The sequence below is a fragment of the Falco cherrug genome, chromosome 2 (assembly GCF_023634085.1).
Source record: "Falco cherrug isolate bFalChe1 chromosome 2, bFalChe1.pri, whole genome shotgun sequence".
NCBI classification, from domain to species: domain Eukaryota; kingdom Metazoa; phylum Chordata; class Aves; order Falconiformes; family Falconidae; genus Falco; species Falco cherrug.
The window spans coordinates 119,059,826-119,083,014 of NC_073698.1; the positions used below are offsets into that span (position 1 = coordinate 119,059,826).

A 23,189-nucleotide genomic window follows, 5' to 3' on the forward strand; every position below is an offset into this window, starting at 1 on the left:
TCCCCTGGCTTATTTGTGGCTCTTACCTGCAAAAGGAAAACTGGTTGGCAAGACTGAGTGTAGTGTGAATATTTAACCTCTTCCTAAATTTTAACCACACAGTTTCTGACTGTTCCTGATGTCACTTGCATGTGTGATGCCTAGAGCGATCCCCATTTGCATTTCACACGGTCCTCACTCTTCCTCCAGCTTACATCTGGTGGGGGGAGAGGGCTTCTCCTTCATCCCACAGTGGTCACCTGGCGGCTGAGCAACCGCACGTCAGCCCCTAACCCAGGCTCCCTCAGCAGCCAGAACAAGAGAAAAAGCATCCACAAGGCAAGATCCTTCACTTGTCTTGGGATGGGACTGGATCACCCTGGTAAGTTTGGCTTTGATGTTCATAGCTGAGATGCAGGTTTTTTGGACCTTTTGGAAGAACAAGGCCAGGCCAGGTGATCACCACCATCAGGGATGGCCACTAGCTGAACGCCCCCAAAGGGGAACGGCCACTCAATTTAATTTAATTTAATTTAATTTCCTAATTTAATTTCATTCAATAATTTAATTTATTGTAATTTAATTCTTTCATTTAATAGATTATTAACATAGTTTATTTAATTATTTAATTTAATATGTGAATTATTAATTTAATTTCATCACCAGTCTTTTTGCTTCTGGTGCCTGCCTTAATGGCTGGGTTCCTGGTGTCACAGTCTCTGCTGGTTTTTCCAAGAAAAGCCATCCTGTCCCGGCTGCTGCGCACTTGCAGACGCCAGCCTGCCACTCAGCGCAGACACTCAGGTGCGCACCCGCCGGTGACACAGGGCTCGGGGCTGCGCGCACCCACTTTGCCATTTCGCAAAAGCCACACTACTGCCCCGTCGCTTTATCATCTCAGCCTGCAGGAGATCAGAGAGATCTGTAAAAATGGTAATCAGACTGGGAGGATGAACGCTGCTATTCTGAGAGCTGGACCTGCAGGCAAAACCTCCTGTCAGGGCGGGACAGACGCTACGGCTGGGGACAAGTGGGTGAGAAAGGGCACAGCGGAGGCTCCGAAAATGGAAAAGGAAAAAACCAACCGCCTTGTGATTCCTGGGATGGGCAAGGTGTGCGTTGGACTGGAAGATGGCTGAGGACTCATGCATGAGGCCAAACAACGGCCGGGATCACGAGGGTCATGAGGATGATGCTTGGTAGCAGCTCCTCCTTTTTGGGGAACAGCCTGCAGGATGCACAAAAAGAGAAGCAAAACACTATTGTTCCCTGAGAATACCTCCGAAATCATGTGTATGTCGTGTGCCAAAGAGGAGGATGGCCAGCATTACATTTTAATGACTGGTCCGTGCGTTGCAGAAAGTGCAGCCGCTGCCTCCTCTTTGTCCTTGAGGATTTCAGACTGGCTGGGGTTGTCTTAGGCAGGGGATTATATCTCCTAAAGCAAAGCTAAAAGAGAGCAATTGGGGAAATATGTCTTGATTATTCATAAAGGCCAATTAAAAAAAATGTTTTTAGTGGCTTAATTCTCCTTTAGCGAGTGTGGTGGTTCGATGCGTGCTTTGTTTTGATTCAGATGGTATCTGCAGCAGGGTGAATCACTTGAACTGAAGCCCTGAGCTTTTGAAATGCCATCTTTTCTTCAGGGAAGCAGAAAAATAGAGCCAAAATTTAAATGCAGCTGATTAAAATAAGCAGTTTAAAAATACCTGATTAAAAGTTCTGGTGTGTTTTAACCTCTGAACTTATTAAAGCAAAGAAAACTGGTTTTGGACAGGCTGTTTTAACAAATGCATCAATCCTTAAACTGCTCTGAGACCTCATGACATTGCCAAGCGGTGATTTCAGGGCTGGGAGGGGGGGTGGAAGGGTTAGCAAAGGAAACATCTTCCTTGAAGTATGTCTTTTGGGTTTTTAGACAAGAGAAAAATGATGTTGAGGGCTTATAGGTACCGTTTCAGCCCAACCAGCACGAACCAGGTAAGACCGAGGTCCACCACGGCCTTTGGCAGCACACCTGGCTCTCCCAGCCTAGCAAGGGCCACGGCCCGAGGGAAACCTTGGCCTTCGTTCCGAGGGGCAGGGGATGCTGGTGGCTGTTTGCCTGCTGGTGTGCTACCGACAAATTAAAAAATATCACTAAAAGCTTATTTTTCCCATACCCAGCAGCATAACACGCCAAAACATGAGGTGTGTAAGCTCAAGGGTGATACAGCCGAGCACACGCCGTGGCTGCCCTCTGCCAGCCCAGCCATGAGCTGGGACGGTTCAAAGCTGCTTTTCCGTTTGATTTTTCCTTAGCAATGCCATGGCAGCGGCGTGGCCCCAGTTGCAGCTGTGGTCATGCAGACACAAGGAGCCCGGCGCTCATTCCTCGTTTTCTGTATGGCAGCCAGTAGTTGCCCTGGTAAAAGGAGTGAAAGGGACTTTCACCATTGAACTGTAGTGTATAAGGTAAGTTACTAGACACGTGCACGTACATATGTACATAAATACATGTATGTGTATAGTACATAGGTTCCACCACACAGGAGTGATGAATGCACCATACTCTGTCAACACAGGCAAGAGTAGCCTTATTCTGCAACCAGCGATGGTACATCAGCTTGGAAAACAAGGAAGGAGATGGTTAATCAGATCTTTTCCAGTGTACATTTGCTTCACTTCAATAACTTGCAGGCTTTCTGAATGGTCTTTCTTAAAAGCCTAATTCTTCTGTCCACTCAGTTAAAGGCTGAGAAACTCCTAATGCACAGTCCTGAAGGGAAACCTTCGGCAGAAACCAAGCAAGCAAACTCAACAGCCCAAAGAGCTATTTTAAGGGCCAAAACTATGGTTCGCCCCCCTAAGGAGCGCTCCTACCTACAGCAAGCCACACACGGAGCTTTCCTTGGCCATCATGGAAAGGTAGAAAGACCTCCTCCAGCAGGGTCCAGAGCATCAGCCAGGCTTCCAGCCATCAGGGGCTTGCAGGTGGGGAGGCACGAGGTGGCATCACCCCACCGGCAGCAGATGTGGCCTTTATTTTCCCTGCCCCTTGGTGTGAGCCCAGGGAGGGATGCCCGGGTGGGATGCGTGCAGCAGCCGTGTGGTGCTGGCTCACTTGGCAAGGGACAAGCACCTGCACCACCGCCTGCCCCCAGCTGTAGCCCCATTAACTGTAAAAGTACACTATGAAGAGCAACAGATGAGTCAAAACTGCTGAATTAAAAGTGTATCTGCAGATGTAAGTTGTATTTTATTCAAGTCAAAGTCTAATATTGCAACAGCTATGCGACGTTCGGTCAGCCACAAGGAAGGTGCGCAGGTTCTGAAGGTTTCCAGCACAACGTGAATGCTGAAGAACAGTGTCAGCTTTTCTAAGAGGAGTGAAAATGTCAAGTCGCAGGAGAGGGCAGAGCAGCAGATATTTCTGAAGGTAGCCAGTGGAAAGGAAGAAGCACATGCTTGGGGCTGGCCAGGAGCCAAAAGCAACACAAGGAAAGAATTTGGTGAATTTGGAAGGGTAGAAAAGGGGACTTAAGGCATAAAAACTGTGGCAAAACCAGCCATTTCCTATAATTTCTCCCAAATGAAGGAGAACCCAATGATGCCACAAAGTGACCAAACCCAAAAAGCTGAAGGTCTTTGTGAAAATCCCTGTGCCCTGGGAGTTTGTGAGTGATATAATTCATCCTGAAAAACAACCAGTAACAAACTGGTTCCTGACGTGTCCCACACCCCATCCTTGCCCACGTGCACCCCCAAGCTGGTGCTAGGCTGCAGAACTGGTCCAGATAAACCTTTTTTATCTTTTAAATGGGACCCGTGAGTGCTCTTTTTTCCCTCTATTTTTCCTAGATAGGTTCATCACCATGGTGTGTCATTTTTTCTAAATGGCAATCCACAGTTGCTTTTCAGCCAGCTTGTAGCAGGGGGGAGTATTTTATGAGTCACCAGAGCCATCTGTTTTAGACAAATACTTCAGTGAATGATCTCTCTTTTATAGTTAGACAATTTCTTTCTTCTCCTGTTTAAGGATCAATTATGTGAAGAACAAAGTGGGGTGGCCTCTCCCGGGCTTGCTCACCCTCCCTCCAGGAGCTCCTGCTGGCATTAAGCTGTGTGCCTCACCCAGCTTCAGCACCACCAAATACTATGTCTGCCGACAGATTTTCAAGCTGGGTTAGAAATGTGGATTAAAGTTGAAATAGAAATGGGTTTGGCTTCCTGGGCTGTTGCAAACAACTGCTCTTCAGTTCCCTGCAGACGGCTCGTGCTGTAAGAGCGTCGCGTGGAGGTGGAGGTCCCCCAGAGCGTTGACCCATGCCTGCCTCCTGTGGTGCTTGGGCATCGTTCAAGCTCCACAACCAACGTTTTTTCAGTACAGCAAGTTCCTCCCCTCCTTGTGAGTGTTTTGGGTGGCTTCAGCCTCAACTCCTTCCCTTAGTTCCCACCAGCGTTTGCTTCCCCTCCCGCCTTTCTGCCTGCCTGGCAAACCCCCGGTGGAACAGCTTCCCCAGCGCACGAGTCGGGGTGCCTTCCCCTTGCAGCCGGCCACACGAGGCTCGGCAGCATCCCCTCCCCCACCATGCCGCAAGCAAGATTTGCACCACCGGGCTGGCCATCTCCCTGGTGTCCCCCTACATCGGCTTCAGCCCAGCTGGCCCCAAACTTGCTGCAGCACTGGGCCAGCGCAGCAGTTCTGGCCGAGGCTGGGGAGGCAGCCGTGGCGTACAGGATTCTGTTGGCAACGTCTTGTCACCCATAGCTGTGACCATCACCATCATGTGCCTGAGCCCCGCAGTCCCTCAGCCTCAGGATGTGGCACGCCATGGTGGCCAGGCCTTTACAGCCTTGGGATATTTTTAATAGGATGTTAAAAAACCATAAATGATGCACCGGTGCTGGTTAGTGGTGGTGTTACACATCGTGTTCCCGCCGCCAGCCCTGCCATCCTCACACAGTGCCAGAATTGCAAATACTTGCTCCAATAAAAACTTTCCACAGAAGCAGCATAAGGAAACCATAAAGCAGTTAGTCAGAAATAACATTTCCTCTGCACAGCAACAGACTGGCTGCAGGAAAAGCAGCCGTTTCGGAAACTTCTGCATTTTTGCCTCAGCAGTGCTTGATACCCCCACGCCCACTGATGCCACGTGGGTGCAGAGCGCCCAAAGGTGGAGCTGAGGACCCCACAGTGACATGGTCCTAGCAGAGATGCTACCACCGCTGCTCTGGCTCAGCCCATGCCACCTGAGGCACTCAGCACCAGGGGTTTTGCCACCGGCCAGTGTTTGCCCTCGGTTTCAGCACGGCACGGAGATGGGTTTGGCTTCCCCTTTCTGCAGCACGGCTTGCACTGAAAAGCTGGGACGTGTGGCACCCCGCTGAGGTGTGTGGCGGCTGGACTTTCACCCGCACTCGCTGTCCTTCGCACCCACGGGTGAGTGACACTGCTCTGGCAGCTCAGACAGGTGCCTGAGCCAAGGCAGCTCTCCCCAAGGTCCCTCTCCCTCCCCGCTCCCTGGCAAGGCGAAGCAGCGTGATGAGGTCAGCCGTGGATAAGTAATTTTTGAATGACTCATTAGTAAGTAATTTACTGCAATGGACTAGAGCAAGGCAGCTGAGCCGCTGACTCTGTATCAAAATCCCAGGCATTTTACGTACAACTAGATGTCGTCTCTCCATCTATCCCCATGCACATGCGCCGTCGGTCCCCGGCGCATGCGTGGCTGGAAGCTGTCCAAGGGAGAACCCCCTAGGTCCCCTTCAGGGCTGTGTTTGGGGCACACCTGGCCCAGAGCTGCCAGGTTATTAAATACCAGAAGAAAATGAACGCACATGCACCACTGTCACCCCTCCCCGTGCAGCTGACGGGGGGGGGTCACCACAGCAGCTGATCCAACATCACACACAACTCCTCCAAACCAACGGAGCCAGGAGGAGATGAATTCAGCCAAAGCACCGAGTGCACCAGTTTAACATCAAATCTGGGGTGACTTGGTGGTTGCATGGTGTCCCTGGGGTCTGCGTGGCATTATCCCACCCTTAGCGGGTGTTTTGGACCAGTTCCACTATGCTCGCCTACCATAACGTGAACATTGTTGGTGTGGACATCAGGGACAGGGCTTGTTTATGTTCCACTTTTGTACTGCATAGATTTAACGGTGCCTTAGCTTGAAAAAGCACCTAAGCAGTGTGGACTGCATGGATGTAAGCAGCTCTGAAACCACGAGTCTGTGCCACTTGAAAAGCATTGGTGCTTGCCTGGGTCTGCGGGAGACTGATGACCTACGGGCACACTGGGCCTTCAGGGAGTTTGAGAACCATTGAATTTGCTAAATAACTGAAATGAATAGAAAACCTCAGATCAGACTGCATTATTTTTAATGATTCTGTGCTGATTTCAGTCTTGTCACACTTGCCTTTCCCAGCAGCTCTGGGCCACCTCCCACCGTGTCACACGTGATGTTCGATGCTGCTCCCAGAAGCATGACCCCTGAATCTTGACTGCAGCATCAAAAAATGATGAAACTACAGCTGAGCCTAAGAGCTTGGCCTCTCTATTCTGCGCTTACACCTTGAGCATTTTACTCGGGAGAGGCTCCCCTGGCCCCACAGCTCCGTGTCCATCGGGCTGATGGTAACTATTTGCATTGCATCAGGCACTGTGCCTGGGCTGTGTCTGTACCAGCCCGCCAAAGGCTTTTCATGTGCGGGCAGTGGTTCAGCCTGGGTCACGTCACTGGCCAAAACAAGCCTGGAGAATCGTAGATGAGGGTGCAATAAACTGGTTTACATGAAAAGGAGTGGTGCCAGTTTAACAGCTCTCAAAACCTGGAGCAACACCAGCAAGACCTGAGAAATACCCAGCATCTCCCCAGGCGGGCAGAAATTTCAGCCAACTCTGATAAGAGTTTGCTGACTCAGGTGGGAGGGATGCTCCATCCCCTGGCGCTCTGGGTAATGGGAGTTGGTTTGCCTTCAGTGGCTGGTTATAAAAAGGAAAAAGAAAAATAAAAGTTGCTTCAAAATCTGACATCTTTTGGGAAACACTTTGCCTGGCAAGAGGATCCATCGGATGCACTCTTGAAGCAGAACATTTTGGTGAGCGGGAGCCAGCTGCAGGGACGGAGCATCCCTCCCACTGCAAGCAGGCGGTGGGTCACTGCCATGAGGCCTCATGCCTTGGACAAACTTGTTTTGGGCACTCTTGACATTATTTTAACTTGTGTTTTGCTGTAAGAGCAAATTGCCTGACTGGTGCCTAACTTGCTTTTAGCTTTAGCTTTGCTTTGTGCAAGGAAATGACAGGAAGGGTTTGCCAGACCCTTACCGTGCGAGTGATAGCCGTGTAGCTACATCTGCATACAAATTAAGAAAAAAACAAACAAACAAAGCAAAAGAAAGATTGCTCAACTAGATTGATGAAAATGTGTAAAAAATGGCCTCAAATGGGCTCTTGACCAAGAACCAGGAGAAGAAACCCTGTCACTGATGTCCTTCTCCTTGCAAAAGACCCAGAGATGTAGAGTATGTGCCATACCAATGCATGAAAAAGGTAAAATAATAAAAAAATTAGCAGTGATTAGATAATTTGCATTATGCATTGCAACACAGTAACTGAATTAATAGAGCCTGTTGGGTTTTATTTCGATTAGACTGGCAAGGCTTTGTTAGACCATGAATATACTCATTGCTCCACATGGCAGTGAGGTTCCTCAGCCCATGTAGATGGAATTAGGCTCGTGTAGTGTGGCAAAGCAGAGAGCTCTCCATCACAGCACCCAGAACCTTCTTTGGCCAGGTCTAGGAGAAAACTGTGGGGCCAAGTGCATCAGCTAGGGAGCAGGGAAAAGCCAGCAATTGTCTCTCATATCCTGCTATTAAGTGGCTGGATCAGGAGGTTAGTCCTGCTCTACACGATGACAAAGCTTGCCAACACCGACACCTGGAAAACAGGAATAAGGCTTGGAACAGGGGCTGGCGGGAGGGGAGGTGGCACACTGCAGGGGTGGGGACTCACACCCCCTTGCAGCTCTGCACCACCGACCTTTGAGGCATAAACCTTCTGGCAGGATTACTCAGCTCCCACCAGGGATTTTCCCCTTTCCTTTCTTCTTCCCCCATGCAGACATCCCCAGCTGTGCTGCAGGGGATCTTCCTCTCACTCTGAGTTTAATCTTTAAATCATCTTCATCACTGATGCTTTTCTGGAGCTGCCATACCCAGCCCTGGTGCTTTTGGAAGAAGAAAGCAAAGGACGTTGGACACGGGTGGCAGCAGTGGCAGTGCCCGGAGGCAGCGGGGCAGCTTTTGCATGCCTGTTCTTTCCATACTTATTTAAGGAAAATACTGATGTCGAGATTTTTCAAAAATTTCAGAGGGATAAGCATGTTTAATTCCTATTAAAATCTACAAGAGCTAGACATCCAGCCAGCTGGGGGAAAAAGAAAAAGACATTAAGCACCTGGCTAAAGCTGTAGTGACGAATCTACCATACTCCAGCCCCCAAAAGATGAATCAAGTACACTGCTAATCCAGATCTTTCTGGCAACGGAAATTCGCCTTAAAAGTCAATGAAAACACCACTTTTTTTCTGTAAGATATGAAACAAGGGAATATTCCACGCAGATACATACAAATATTTTCCATTAGCCTTTAAAAGACCTGGTTTTAAAAAGATCTTTACTGGTTGCCACTTAATTATACAAATAATCTGGAGATTTAGAAAGCAAAACAGAGCGGGGGCTGAGCCAGGCCAGGCCGGTTGCTCATGTGGCAACACTCCACTGACTGCGCTTTGGGCACGGCGGTGAAAGCATCCCTCCCGGGAACAAAAGGAATGAGAAAATGCTGGGGAAAACTAAATCCGTGCTGCCTTCCTGCCGTATGGCTGTAGCTTTTACATCACCCCCCCATCACCATTAACAGCGCCTGTTGAAAAGACCCAACAGCTGATGAAGCGACCAGCAGCACATCCTCGGGCAGTGACACGCAGGCGATACGTACAGGGCTGTTGAGAGGGGTCTGGGTTTCTATAGCTCTGCTTTCCAGCAGGGGGGCTCCAGACCCCCCCAGCAAAGTGATTTATGGGCTGCAGATCGGAGGCAGCTCTGCTCTGCCTGCCCCGTGCAAATCACAGAGCAAAGGCAACCACCTCTGGGGTGGGTGGCGGCAAACGTGCTGTGGTCCGAAACCGGCTTGTGAGCCACCGGGAAACCAGGAGAGCCACCGGGAGAGCTGAGCCCCTGCTGCTGTTGCTGCCCTCACGGCACTGCTTTTACCAGGGCTGCTGTATACGGTGCAGCAGCTCCTCGTCTGGACTAGGGATGGAAAGCAAGTTCTGGGAGGCTGCTTGCTTGCTAAAGTGCCCGGACAAACTCCAGGTGGGGCAGGAGAAGCAGAGGCTTGGTGGCCTGCCAAATCAGACCATTCCTGGGAAAGGAGCTAAACCTGTGATGACATCTTTGTGTAATGATGCATCTGGTAACAATGCTTCATAAACAAAACTAGTAGAGATAACCTGAGCCATCTACTGGAGCTGGCTAGAAGGGATGTCATGGTCCATCCAACCATCTGCACTTCTCCAACCCCCTTCTTGGGGCAACTGCTACAGGAGAGACACTCCCAGCTGTGCCACCACCACTCCAGTGCGTCAGGACCACTGCCTGGCCGCCCCCCACCCTCCACCCATGCTGCTACGGTGGGTGCAACCCACCTCTTCCCAGGCTGGTGCAATCAGAGATGTCTCTTCCAAAGGGGTGGCTGGCACTGAGAATACTTGCATTTGGTTCCCCTTCCCCAGCTGCTGAAAGTTTGCAGGAAAATTCCCTTTCCCCAGCGTCCACAGTATTTTAAATCTCAGGGTGTGCCATCAGGAGAAAAGCAGACTAGACAACAACCGTTCACGGCACAGACAGCTCAAGAAAGTGAGGAGCGAGATATATTAGCAAAAGGAAAATAATTATTTAGCTAGGGAGAAATTACAACCAGGAAAGGTGAAGCACTTTAGTTAGGATTTTACACCCTTGAGTGCCACTTAGGGCTCCTCTCCATGCCTTGCAATATCAGGCTTTTAATTAAAGACTCAGGTCCTTAAGACAAGCAATTAAGTGCCAGCCCAAGCATGCCCTCAAATCTATCTGAACAAACAAGAGGAAACTGATGAGATGCAGTAAGGGGGGAGGAGGATTTCTGCCCAAATATCTTGCAGCACCTCACCTTTATATATATATATCTATGTACACACACATATCTATATACATATATATATATACATAATTGTTACGTTAGAGGTTCTCACCGCTCTCAGTGACCCCCAACCAAAGCTTCCCTTTGGCGATCAGATGACGAGGAAACCTTTTGCTTTTTGCAGGACAAGTCCAAGGCAGGTAGCACTTGCGCCTGCCTGTCCCGCTCCTGCACGCAGCCAGGGCAGGGTGCGCAGCCAGGCTGCATCTGGGGCTGGGCACCCACCCACCCACCATCCTGAGTGGGAGGGACGGGGTGTAAGGGCTTTGCCTTGGGTACCTGGGTGCCAGCGTTTCCATCCCAGCAGCAGCTGATTCCATGATCATTAAAGTGGCAGAAAACGAGCTCGTGGTGGGTGACCTTCCCCCAGGGAGGAGAAAAGCATTTCACCACCAGCCCCCACAGGTGACTTTTGCTGCTCGAAGGGGACCTGGCTGGCACGGCCACGGGTCAGAGACAAGCCCTGGGTGCAGGTCCCTGGCTCAAGGGTAGTGTCCAACCCGGCCTCTGTGCGATGCACTGAAAGCCACGAGCAGCAATGATGCTCATGCAGCTGAGCCCCAGGGCTTGTGGGCTGACATTGTGTCCATTTTTTGCTCTAAACCAGTTGGTTTGATTAAAATACATGAAAATAATTAAAATAATCCTGCCAGATGCGTGTCCTGAGACCTCTGAGCCCATAACCAACACTGCTACCCAAACCCACTGGGATGGCACATCCCAGGGACCGGTCGTTCTCTGACCCACCCTGATTTCACCCAAACCCAAATCCATGCAGATTTTTGCTGGACTTCTGAATCAGCTTGAAAGTGCTCCTTAACCCACTGGGGTGCAAACCCTTTGCTTTGGTGAGTTGGTTCAAAGTGTTCAGCAAAATGCTGAAACCAATTACAGAAATTTGTAATTTGACTGGGGCTGAAGCCGTGGGGTTCCCCAAACGACAGCTTCTGCAGATGCCTGCAGTGCATGCAAGCCTTCCCTCCACCAACCTGAGAGCATCTGCTGCCCGGGGCTTAGGCTGAGGACACAGGGCCCAGCACGAACACAGGATTCATTTTATTTGTACAAACGCTCCCTGTGACTGCCAGATGGACTAATCCGGGGAGGAAGGCATTAACCTCCCTAAATACCTGCAGCCACCCTTCTTTTCTTACATCTCATTTGTGCTGGCTAAAAAGCCTGTGTCGGATGCAATCTGCACTATGGAAAAACCAAAAATACCGTCAATCATAAATATGCCATAAAAAGCAATTTTAAAAAGTGAAAAAATATAGACACATGCATATAAAATATGCTTCATAATTGAGGTTTTACTCCAGATCTCATTAGCTGCTGAATATAGATGTTGTGGGCTGCTGTACCCACTCAGAGCCGGCAGCTTTGCTGCTGCCTACGGTACCAGCTAATTGCTCCAGGTGGGATGTGCAAGTAAGGCCAAGTCCTGGCACAGGCATGCGAGGACGCAAGAACAGTGTTTTAGGGGGTTACGGTCCAGGGAGAAGCCCCGCAGCCCAGGGAGGGGAGCCAGCTTTCATTCCTGTTTTCCCCCACCACGATGCAGCAAGCGCAGCAAGGTGCCGCCAGGCATTTCCTGGGAGGAAGCCTCTGGTGTGTCTTCTCTGTGGATGTCAAAACAAAGGGAATAATCCTCTACACACTTTTATTAATGCCAAAAAAGCACTTTTTTTTTTTTCCCTGCAGGAGGGGTGCGGATGGTAGAGGACCAAACTGGAGGTTTGGACAGTTCAAGGGGTCATGTTCTGTTCTCACTTCTACCAGAGAAAGCCCAGATAATGAGCAGAAAATAATTTCTGGACTCGCTGAGCCATTTTGATCAGGACTGTGTAAAACAAAGCTGTGCCCCCACCCTTGCCCCCGCATTCCCACCTTGAGCACACACTGGCGAGGAGCCCCTCGGTCCCCCTGCCAGCAGCCATGGGGCATCCCCCCCCCCGATAGGGCTGGCTCCCCAGGGACCCTGCGCGATGGCAGGGGCACCTTTGGGACCTTCTCTGCCCGCCACCCGGGCCATCGATCCCTCACACGGGGCTGGGGGTCAGCCATCGGAGTGGGAGGGGGACGGCTGCCCGGTTAGGATGGAGGCAGCAGCTTGTTCCTCTCCTTTCAGCTGCACTTCGGGGGCTCGGGGCTGTGTGTAGGGAGACCCCCCCCCCCAGATGGGGAACCCCGGCTGCAGGGGGGGCAGTGGGGCTGGGGACCCTGCCCAGCGCTGCTGTGTGGCTGCGCTGAAAATGTACTAAATTGATTACTGCTGATGAAAAAGTCTTTAATTAGGAATCGTTTAACTTGGATGAGGAGCTTGGGGAGCTCAAGGGCGACTTTAGTGAGCAGGTGGGGTTTGGCCTGAGCCCCCTGAACAAGCCAGATTCGAGCGGGACCATCCAGACAATAAACACCGTGTGCGGCTGCGTGGTGCCGGTGACTGCACCGTGCTCGGCCGCCGGGCCAACGTCCCTGGCACGTGTGAGCCTCGCGGACCGGGAGACAGGGCACACCGCGGTGCACTTGGCCTGACCATAAAAGCCTGCGTGCACTAGGCGTGTCAACTGGTTTTGGTTTTCCCTGCATCTGAAGGCAGGCAAGCTGCGGGACTGGGCAGGAGCCTCACCTCCGGGTGGATGCACCGTGTAGGAATTCTCCCAGCTCCTGAGAGACTCCTGGCGCTGGGTGCAACAGGGCTCCCAGCTGAAGGGTGGGCCTGGGTGATGTGAAGGTGCTAATTGGTGATGTCTCCTTCCCTTAGTCTCGGTAACGCTCTGCAGTAATGATGTGATGCTCCAATGGCTTTTTTATCATATTGTGTGTAACAGCCAGTACCGTTTCCTCTTATCATACTGCATGCTATTTTCCTTTATTACATTGTAATATAACAAACCGCATTTATTCTTCTATTTGATTTGGAATTCGTTTTTGCTTGGTATCCAGTCAATCAGCAAAGCAATGGCATGTCTGGAACCTCGCCATCAGGGCCGGTGGAGAGCAGGAGCTCTGCGCCCCATGGTGCACACGAGGGTGCTTTGGGGGCTGCCTGGCTGGGCACTGGAGCTGTGGGGGGCTGTGCAGCCTGTGCCCATCCTGCCCCCCCAAAACCCACCCTGCAGGGCAGCTGCTCCGGCAGGGACCCGAGTAGGGCTGCATGAATGTAAAAATACCGTCATGTTTGCAGCTGCCACCGTTTAGAGCATCAGTATCCAGTGAGCAATTCCATTATTTTAAATTACTAGTGAGTATGGACTAAGGTTTTCCAGCTGTCCCTCCACGTGTACCTACGTGCAATATGCACACATATGCCCATGCCAAAACCAGAAAAATAGGTGAAGGTGAGAGGTGAGAACTGAGGCAAAAAAAATCCATTTGACTTACAAATGAGACTTTGGTACTTTTGGGGAAACTTTGCTGCACAGGCACAGCCACTGTTTCAACTTTTGCTTCAGGGTGGAACGGGGCAAAATAAACCACCAGCAAATGGCACTGACTGATGGAGGTGGAGATTTTTAGCAGCTTCATCTCCCCACACACCAAAGCTGCTTGTTTCTTAGGAGATTTAGCAGGACTTGGCTTTGCTGCCTCACACCCTGTCCCCAGAGCTGCCACATGTCCGCATCCCCGCTCCCGGGGAAGGACCGACTTTGCCAGGTTGGCGAGCAGACGGCAGCCCCCCGAGCTGCACTAAGGCTGATGTCCTCGGTGAGAGGAGGGCAAAGCGCAGGGTGATGCTGCGGGTCTCCTCAGGAGGTGCCAGGTGACCTCTGAGCAGCTCTGGCTGAGGAAGAGGAAGGGTACGGGGTAGAGAAGGATGCGTGCTTCCTGCAAATGCAGCAACAGCACATGCTCCTGCTAATTGCTTCTGGGAGCGAATTTTTTAAAATGCAGAAAAAAACGCCACAGATGTCAGGAGGAAGAGGGATTGCCACGCAGAACTGGACTCCCTGTTAAAAAGCAAAAAAGAAAACAAAACAGGAGAGAAGAAAAGAAAACAAACCAGGAGAGACAAAAAGAAAACAAAACAGAAGAAAACAGAGCAAAGCAAAACCAAAACTAGAACAGAACCAAAGCGAAGCGAAGCGAAGCGAAGCGAAGCGAAGCGAAGCGAAGCAAAGCAAAGCAAAGCAAAGCAAAGCAAAGCAAAGCAAAGCAAAGCGAAGCAAAGCACTGCAGCCCCAAACAAGCAGGCCAGGTAAGTCTGGGTTTCGGCCGTGCTGCCTGGGTGTGCAGCTGCTGAGGCTGGCTGACGCATCACCTCATGCGCGGGGAAGCACGCCGTGCCCTGCTGCTCCTGGCTAGGCCATGGAGACCAGCCTGGCATCCGCGCTGAGCTCTGCCCACCCCCAGACCACGGGGTGAAAACCCAGCCCCGGTGGGGCACCAGGCTCTGAGAGAGCCAGGAGCTGCCTGTGACAGTGACAGCACCGGCCATGGCCACCACCGCCGGCGCTGGAGAAGTCAAACGGGTCGCTGTGCAGGACGAGAAGATGCGCGGCAATTCCTCTGCATCCACAGGGTCTCCTCAGGTCCTTAGGGATGGCTCGGAAGCCAGGCTCTGGCTGCCCTGGTCGCAGCTCCTTCCTTTTCAGCAGGAAAGGGCAGGTTTCGCCTGGGATGCTCGGCCGGGCTCTGCCGTGCCCAGCAGGTGCCAGGGGAGAGGTGCCAGCCCAGCTGCGGAGCTGCCCCCTGCCCGGCTCTGCCTGCGCCTCCACCGCCTCCCCGGCACCCCAATCAAGCAGCACACCGCTTGGCTTCAAAACATACAATATACTTTATTGCCTGCTAGATAATCAAAGTGAGGAGTAAACACCATAGCTGGAAAAAGCAGAAAAGGACCAGGAGAAGGAAAAGAATATCCAGTCACCAAACAAGTTATCAGGCAATAAACCATACACAATATAAATAATCTGTTTCCCAAACAACTAAATCTTTATTTTGCTAATGGCCGTTATATGGTTAATTATCAGTAGTAAAATCTCTGGATTTCCTTTTCTACACAGCATTAGTAGTAAGAAATATATAAGGGACTCTGCAGAAAGCAATACAAAGGAGTTATATACACAGGCACCTTCTGTGGAGCAAGAACAGAACCTCATCTAATAAGGAGGGGCTATCTACAAACCAGAAGACCATGGTAATACAATATTAGCTCAGACTTAGTTTAGCTGCAGCCTTTCCATAAGGTAGGCTAGCCAACTTATGTATACATATATATTTTAATATAGATATATATAGAGATTTATTATTTTAAAAATAATGTGAACTACCTGTAGTTCCTAGACTAATTTTAAAGAGGCAGTGTACCTTTCCGAAGCTTCATTTCAGGAAGTATATTAAAAATGGTATATAAAAGACTAGCAGACCCAAGCTCACACATCCCCTTCTGATATCTTCCCTCCACATATTTTTTTTTTTCTAAACCTATAGCTGCCATCTGCATTGACAGCAATGCCTTTAGTCAACTGGATTGCTATTTATGTTGCTGTAATTGCTACCACTAACTTTACTAGATTATAGTGTTAGTAATTGTTGATTATAAATAGCAATGATGCTGCAGTATACTGTCAAAGCCTGGCCATGTTATGAAGATCTAGTCTGTATGTGCATGCAGAGTTTTGTTGTTTAATCTAAACATTTCTCAGCCAAACTGCTTCCCCTGCCAACCCTCCTGCATTGTTCAAACCATGTCGCAAGGGCTCCTCTCTCTAAGGAAGATGTGACGCCTCTCACTCCACACCAAACTCTCACACAGCATCCATGCACGCACCCATCCATCCATCCATAATCCATTCATCCATCCACCATCCATCCATGCATCCATCCGTTCATCATCCATCCATCCATCTATCCATTCATCCATCCATCCACCCATCTATTCATCATCCATTCAACATCCATCCATCCATCCACCTATCTGTCCATCCATCCATCCACCCATCTATTCATTATCCATTCACCATCCCTCCACCCATCCACCCACCCACCCACTCAGTTTTATTTTCAGGACATAGCCCTTCTCTCTCCCACAGCTAGTGTCCTGAGAGCTACTAAATATAACTTTTTAAAATTAAAATTAAAACTGGGTATTTGAGGAAATGCTTTTAACACATTCTGGGCCAGATCTCCTGCGGGCTAGTTCTGCCTCACGCTTCCCACAGCAGGCAGGCAGGCAGGCAGGCAGGCAGGCAGGCAGGAGCGCACTGCCTGGTGCCGCTGCCCGAGAGCCAAGCCCGAGCCACCAAGCCGGGGATGGGGAAGGGAGAGACTTTTGCTGGGGACCTGCTAGGACCTGGTAAGACCATGGGAGCCTTTGCGTGCCACTGGTTTCCAGTCTGCTCCCTGTTTGCATCTTGGGTCCACTTGCAAAGGCAGAGCGGGAGCAAGCGCATGCAGACAGGCAGCGCCTCTTCTGATGGATTTTTCTACTAAAATCACAGATCGAGGAACAAGGTCCCTTTCGTACATGATGCTCTCAGCCCAATCCTCCCCAGGCTTTGCTGCTCATGACGTGCTACATCACTTCTGCTCGCAACATAGATGCCACTTAACACACTCCTTGCCACAAAGGCTTCTAGGACCCTCTTCCCAGGTCAGCGATGACACCCTGATACGCAGTGGCTCTACTTCAGGTACCACCCCAGCGCTGAGGAGCTGGATGTCCACGAAGTGGCTTGGACCCAAGAAAGACCTGAAACACAGCAGCGCGAGCATGGGGGTCTCCCACTCGGGCAGAAAACCCAGTGGAGCCAGCTGTCTGGGGGGACAGGAGGGACGTTTCTGGCTTCAGCTGGCACATGCCCAGGTTATTCCACAGCCTGCGATGTTTCCTTGTGACTGGTCAAGGCAGGGTCAGGCTGGCACAGTCCCAGCAGCACAAGGGACCGCTCTGCTCCCCAGAGACCCCCAGCCTGCCCCAGGCCACTGGGCAGAAACGACCTCCGGTACCAGCACCGACCCCTCACCAAAAGTGCACAATGCACCCTCAACAGCAGCCACCTTTTGAGTACAGCATAAAACACGCGTCAAAAGAACCGTGGCAATAAAACCCCAACCTGTTTCCCACAATAATTCTGATGTGTTGGTAGGGGAGCTCAAAAACAGGTATTTTAAAGAAGGACGCCCTGATGAACAGGATGTATTTGCCGTGTTGGAGAATGACGGGTGGCCTGTACTTAAAAGCACACCTGTCACCAGCGCCTGGCTGGGGAAACCCGTCCTTGCTGAGTTCAGCACTGCCTTCTGCGTCTTTGCTTAAAGAACAGTAAAGCTTGAAATTTCCTCGTTGATTTTTCTAGTGACCTCTGAAACAATCTTGGCGTTCCACGCCGCAGGTATCCTTCTGCCGCATCCCCGTGCCCACCCAGAGCAGGCAGGTAAGTACCGCAAGAAGAGAGGCACACACAAAAGCTAGAAGCTGACCTGTACGGTGCACGATGTAAATTCTTCTGCCTATATGGGGAAAGGCACTGCGTACAGATGCTGTTTAAAACTCAGTCGCTTCAGCCCCCGCATTGCCCCAGACTGTTACTGCTTTCTCTCCTTGATGTATCTGGACCTTGCGCTACCCCTGGTGTTACACAGACGGACACACCCGCACAACAGAAGGGAAATGCCCCTTGGCTTGTGTTCTGGTGAGAATTTCGTGCCTGCAAGGGCTACAGGTTCAGTGTTACTTTTCAATTCTGTTAGTAATTCCTGTTCAGCTCTACAGGACTGAAAGCACACGCTGATACTTAACAGTAGAGAAAATATGAGAAGCACCCTGCTACGCTGCGAAGGAGGAGGCAAAAAGAGGGCAAATTTTAAGAGGGAAGCACTTACACTGGATATCAAATCAACTACAGATACCTCTTCACTGGCTGCTCTTGTGTTTTTTTTTACTATGGAGGAAAAGGGTGTAATTTGGAAGTCATGCTCCAGCTGATCTGCTGTGAAGCGCAGCCTTTTTGTCACTTTTGACTCCACCACAACCTGTTTTTGCTTATCCTGGGCAGGGCTGCTAGGGCTGAGCAGGAGTGAGGAAATCAAGGGGAGCACGGACGATTCAGAGTCTATCAGAGTGGGAGACAAACTGTGAAACACAGAGGGAAACGCTTTTCCTGCTCCAAGCATCGCTGGAGATTACATCGATCGGGAAAATTGCTGAACATATTGGTCAATCTGCAACTGCAGTGCAGTTCGATGAGCACCCACCATATTTCACAGTTTGTGTGTGAAAGCAGGAGCCAAAACCTCCCTTGCCAGGGTGATGATCGGGCATGGGGAAAAACAGTTCATCTCTTCCCCACACCTCGTTTCCCCTTTTATAGTGCCATCTCTTCCCCTCCCAGGGCTGCTAAGGAAATGGCATTTTCCGAACTGCTCTGCTGCACTTGTTTCCTTTTAAGCCATCAAACGCTTTTGCTCTCAACACTCCTGAGATTGCCAGCTACTGCAGGAGGTTGTCCATGGAGGTGCTGCCCTTAACAAAGCCAGTCTTTGGCTGGTACGCAGTTGTACTGGCTCTTATGGGAGCCAAACAGCCTTGGGTCCCTCACCCATCTATGCTCCTTGGTGTATCCATGCCCATAACTGAGCCAGCATCACCTGGAGCAAGAACCCGTAGGAGACCAACGTTTCTGGGGCCTCTGCTTTGCATCCTGCCTATGGTATCGCTTAATTCAATTTTTCAGTTCAGCGCCCCATCCCTGCTTTTCTTTGTTGGCCTCCCCTGGTGTCCGTGCCTGGGTCCATGCCACCACGTGGGGTGGCTTAAAGGGGCACCTGATGGGCATCGCATGCGCCTGGCAGCACCGGCACGGCCACCTCTGCCGCTGCCTGCAGCCGTTCCTCACTGGGCTTGCAAAGACAGGTGTGCACGGCTGGTGCTCAGCAGCACCCAGCACCCCGCGCAGCCCTCGGCTGCCGCTGGTCCTTGCCATGGCAGCCGGGGGCTGACAAGGGGCTGCTGCACATTACAGAAGGTGCCGACACCACTTGGCACCGGGCCCAGGGGACTTTGCCATTGCCTCCCCTCTGAGCTGCCTGGGGCCATGCAGAAGACAGCAGGACTGGTGGGACCCGGGGCTAGGTCCCAGCGGCATGCTGGCACAGCCAGGGTGACCTTCACCTGGTGCCTGGACCCCTGGTGTGGAAGAGGTTTGCCGACCTGTTTCTTGTGAGCTCACAGCTTCTGCTGAGCGCGGCGAAACCCTGCCCTGGCACCAGGCACAGCCACCGGGAGTGCAGGCAGGGAGCCTCCCGACAGCCCAGGCCGGGCAGAAAACGATGGGAATCACACCCCTTGCTTGAGGGATGTGCTCCCCTTTGCTTCCCATTGGATGCCTATTCCCAGTAACGGCCATTCTGCATGGAGAAAAGCACAGTCTGTCCCTTCGAGACTCCTGGACAAACTGGCACCACGTCGGGTAAACCAGTGAGCTGCCAGCAAAGGGAGCACCCCGCTCCTGCTGACGCACCGGCCTTGCTCCATTCGTCTCCCAAGTGCTCCCGAGTCATTGCCCTAGCCATCATTTTGGAGCTGGAGGGAGCATCGCAGGTACCGCCACGGGTCTCCATCCCAAAGCGGAGACCCAGGGATGTCCCGGTCCCTGTGCTGCCGACACCATCACCGGCAGCTCTTCCCACATCTCTGGGGCAGAGGCTGGACCGGGTGCCGGCAGGGACGTCACCGTGGGCACAGGCGAGGCATTGCCTGCAGCATCCCACCGGAGGACAGCCAGGAGAACACGTGTTTCCAAGCCTGGAGGCAGCTGAGAGAGGATGGCTGTGTCCAGCCCCTCGGCGCGGCTGGCACAAGCGCTGCCTAACGGCATGGATGCTGTCCTCCTCCGCCTTCCTCTGGGCAATATGGCTTTAACGGTGGGCTCGCAGTGTCTGCCAAGGGTACCGAGGAAACAGCTGGCAAGCTGGGTTGTTTTGGGTTGGGTTTTTTGTGGGTTTTTTTTGGTTTGGTTTTCCGTTTTTTTGTTGGTTTTTGGTTTTTTTTTTACTGTCAGAACTCTGTATAAAAGGAATTAAAGGCAACTGCTAGACAGAAAACACAGCACGAGGAGAAAGGTCTCTTAGAACCTTTCTGGTATGGCTATTCACTGTCAACCTGACACACCCTTTGAAGGAAGAGATTTTCAAAGGCATGGAGGAGTCCTGTGGCTAGCAATAAAGCTGGGCTGTTGCTTCTTGAAAGCCTCATCTCAGATTTTACCTGATCATTATTTCTAAGGTTGCATTTGTAAGAACAGCTAAAATGCTTCTGTATCCAACATCTTTTGAGGACACCGTCTTTTTCTCCTATACCCTAAAATTTTGTACTTAGGCACTGGGGGAATAAATGACCCTCACAAAGTTAGTCAAGCACGGGAAAAAACAGCAGGGGGAAATGGCTGAGCTTCTGGCTATTACAGGCTTTTAAGGACAGGTTCAACACCGACCCATCAGGAGTGTGGTAAGCACAGCTTAACCTGCCTTAGAAACTCTCCAGCTGACTCTCCAAGTCCCTTTTGGCCCGGTGACGCTGTGCCAGGTAACCACTGCCAAGATCTCATCCTGCCATGACCCAGGATGCATTCAATATCCCAACAGGCTGCTCGGTTTTCTGTCTTGGCTCGCCGTTTGTCCAGGAACACACCCTGACTCTTCAGACATCCTATTCAGTCAGCTTACATCTCCCTCCCAAGCCACCGAAAGCCTGCCGACGTCTACAGCCCCCCTGAAAAAAAACCTGGACAGCAGCAAGCCAAGAAGGCCGCAGAGACAAGTTCACTCTAAGATTTCAAAAGCTGCCACAGAAAGCTTTCCTTCGGCCTTTAGTCATCTTGAAAAATGCTGACCGAACCACTGGCAAGCTGACAACGAGCAAGAAAACCGCACACGGACAAGAATCGCTGCGTCCTTTAAATACCCTCCGCTGGCTCTTGCCAACAGCTGGGCATTCAAAGAGCAGCTGGTTTTTACAAACCACTAGAAGCAGCCCAAAGAATTACCTGGTTTATATGAAACCTGACTCTGCCTCAAATACAAAAAGTAAAAAAAAAAAGAGAAAAAGAGTTGAGCTAGGAGCCCGGGACGTTTTAAACAGGCACTCACAAACATCGGGATGAAACGCCCCTACGAAACACCAGTGCTCCTGCGACGAGGCCCTGCGATGCTGCACATTGCGCAAGATGCTGGCCCAAAGCTGACCCCGCACACCGAGCTGCCCTCAGCCGGCGCAATTAGTGTAACCACATTAACAGCAATCGACCTACAAGGAAGGGAAGGAGGCAAATAAACAGCGGGAGCGCAGCACGGGTCTGCTGCACACACCTATGGGTGGCCGCAGGAACCCATCTGCTCGCCATTTCTGCAGCGAGCAGTTACTGTAGCAGCCTGCGACCTGCCCTCACCACAGCAGTGCAAGCAGAAAGTGCAGAATTTGATGTCTGGACATGCTGGCCTTCCCTGTCGGTTTGTCTGCACCCTGATTTATTCCCCCACCCCCCACTTATAAATTTCACATGGAAGAAAAAAGCCCATCTAGTGACACATTCAGCTATGAAACTCTGTGACATCCTTCCTGAACTGATGTTTCTTGATGGCATCAACGCCCAGTAACAATACAAGGATAAAAACGTCTTCGCATCAGCAGTAACGCCAGCTGCACAGGGCCTCGAGACAACCATCGCCCCAGTATTTCAAGGTGACAGCCGGCGATTACGACGGCAAGTATCTGGTGATGCTACAGCCGCGTGAAACCTTCAGCCGGCACAAGGTCTGGCACGCCAAGCGCCTGGCACAGCCTTCACACAGAAGCAGGAGGATACAGAAACGAAAAGCAATGTTTTACTGACCGCCAGGACATGCAGAGCAGCAGCCCTTCCTCTGGCACGGGCATGCTGGAGGTGCAATCCTGCCGCAGCGGGCCCTCGGCTGGCACCCCCATCCCCATCCCTTGGGATGCAGGGGGGCTGCTGCACCGCGCTTCCCGACAGCCGGCGTGCCTTCTCCACAGGGAAAGCAACGATCCTTCACGTAAACGTGGTCCTGATCCCGCAGGCTTTCCCCCCGGACCTGCTGGCTTAGGCGAGGCTGTATGGGCGAGGTAACTGGAAAAGCTGGCGTTACATTTATTACATCTGAAGTTTCTCCAGTAATTAGGGAGAAAGAAAACATAATTATCTGGGGACTTTTTTCTCCCCTCTAAGAAAGAAATTTAGAAATGTGGTTAAGAGTTTTATTTTGCAAGTTAAGGCTTAGTATGAGTTAATGCAAACGTAGGTCTGATATGCTGAAGGGGGTTTTGGTTTGTATTTTGTATTTAAAGTTTGTATTTGGGGGAAAAAAAAAAAGCACATGACTTCAAGGTACGTTAGTTGCTACAACAGGCCATGCTCTGCAAAATGAACCAGGCCAAAGCTACGTAAACTGTGAACCTGTTCTCAACAATATACTGTTAGGAGGAGGGAATAATTTATCGTATTTCAAAAGCCTGGCAGGTTTCTGGCACTGGCGCTGCTTGGGCTTTGCTACAGCAAGCTGGGGTGGGGGGTGGGGGGGCCCTTTGCTGCTGGATCCCACCTCTGGTGCCCACCTTTCTGCAGAAGCTGCGTTTGATGCACAGCCCTGGTTGGGCAAAAATGTTGAAATACCACTAATTAAAAAAATACTCCCTGTGGGTTTTTCAGTTGTGCAGCAGCTCGGGAAAGGGTGGGGTGCTGCCGTCCTACCGAAAAGCACCGGGACATTTTGCTGCTGATGTCCATTGAGTTTTTAGCCACTTGAGGAAAGAAAGGCAAGGCAAGATGACTGAAAAGGAAGGTGAGACATTTGTAAGCGAAGATCAACAATCCAACTTCCAGCAACATCAGCAAAGCCATACAGCAAAGAGGTGTCTCTAGCAAATACAAAGCATCTTCAGTCAGGCAGCAAATTTGACTAAAGTGACAAACCCAACCACTTCTTACTTGTAATCAGCTTTTATGCTGTTTATG

At 51.0% G+C, this 23,189-nt stretch overlaps 1 long non-coding RNA gene across 1 annotated transcript; it reads right to left on the reverse strand.

Moving 5' to 3' along the window:
- Window positions 1-570: 570 nt before the first annotated feature.
- Window positions 571-6,191, reverse strand: LOC129735312 (uncharacterized). The gene is made up of 2 exons (XR_008730739.1): window positions 5,562-6,191; window positions 571-881 (listed from the first exon to the last, which is right to left on the reverse strand). It is a non-coding gene; the product is annotated as an uncharacterized LOC129735312 (long non-coding RNA).
- Window positions 6,192-23,189: the final 16,998 nt, after the last annotated feature.